The 862-nt window shown below is 46.4% G+C and overlaps 1 non-coding gene across 1 annotated transcript; it reads left to right on the top strand.

Annotated features, from left to right (window-relative positions):
* Positions 1 to 232: 232 nt before the first annotated feature.
* TRNAW-CCA (transfer RNA tryptophan (anticodon CCA)) lies at positions 233 to 304 on the top strand. The gene has a single exon. It is a non-coding gene; the product is annotated as a tRNA-Trp (tRNA).
* Positions 305 to 862: the final 558 nt, after the last annotated feature.

Here is an 862-nt window from a genome sequence, read left to right as displayed (position 1 = left end):
GCTACCCTATAAACGGACTCGGTGGTGCAACGGTACCACGGCTGACTCCAGATCGGAAGGTTGTGAGTTCAAATCACGTCCGGGTCAAATTCTCTTTTTATTATTTTCATCTATCTGTCTATCTACTCTTTTGTCTGTCTACAATGACTTGTCTCTTTACCTTTGCTTCATCGACAGAAGGCCGACCAAAACATTCTGTCTACCACGTGTGTGCGAACGGCTACCTTAAGCGGACTTGGTGGCGCAACGGTAGCGCGTCTGACTCCAGATCAGAAGGTTGCGTATTCGAATGACGTCCGGGTCAAATTCTCTTTTTATGAATTTCATCTATCTGTTTATCTACTTATTTGTCCTTCTGCAATGACTTGTCCCTTTACTTTTGCTTCGTCGAGAGAAGGCCGTGCAAAACATGCTACCGCGTATGTGCGAACGGCGACCCTGAACGGACTCGGTGGCGCAACAGTAGCGCGTGTGACTCCAGATCAGAAGGTTGCGTGTTCGAATCACGTACGGGTCAAATTCTCTTTTTAATATTTTCATCTATCTGTCTATCTACTTATTTGTCTGTCTACAATGACTTGTACCTTTACCTGTGCTTCATCGACAGAAGGCCGAGCAAAACATGCTACCGCGTGTGTGCGAAGGGCAACCCTATAAGCGGACTTGGTGCCGCAACGGTACCACGTCTGACTCCAGATCAGAAGGTTGTGTGTTCGAATCACGTTTGGGTCAAATTCTCTTTTTACTATTTTCTTCTATCTGACTATCTACTTGTTTGTCTCTCTACAATGACTTGTCTCTTTACCTGTGCTTCATCGACAGAAGGCCGAGCAAAACATGCTACCGCAGGTGTGCGAAGGGC

Source organism: Rhipicephalus microplus, chromosome 5 (assembly GCF_043290135.1).
Source record: "Rhipicephalus microplus isolate Deutch F79 chromosome 5, USDA_Rmic, whole genome shotgun sequence".
In the NCBI taxonomy this organism is placed as follows: Eukaryota; Metazoa; Arthropoda; class Arachnida; order Ixodida; family Ixodidae; genus Rhipicephalus; species Rhipicephalus microplus.
The sequence above is the reverse complement of the archived record's forward strand: the minus strand, read 5'-3'. Positions and strand labels throughout refer to the sequence as shown.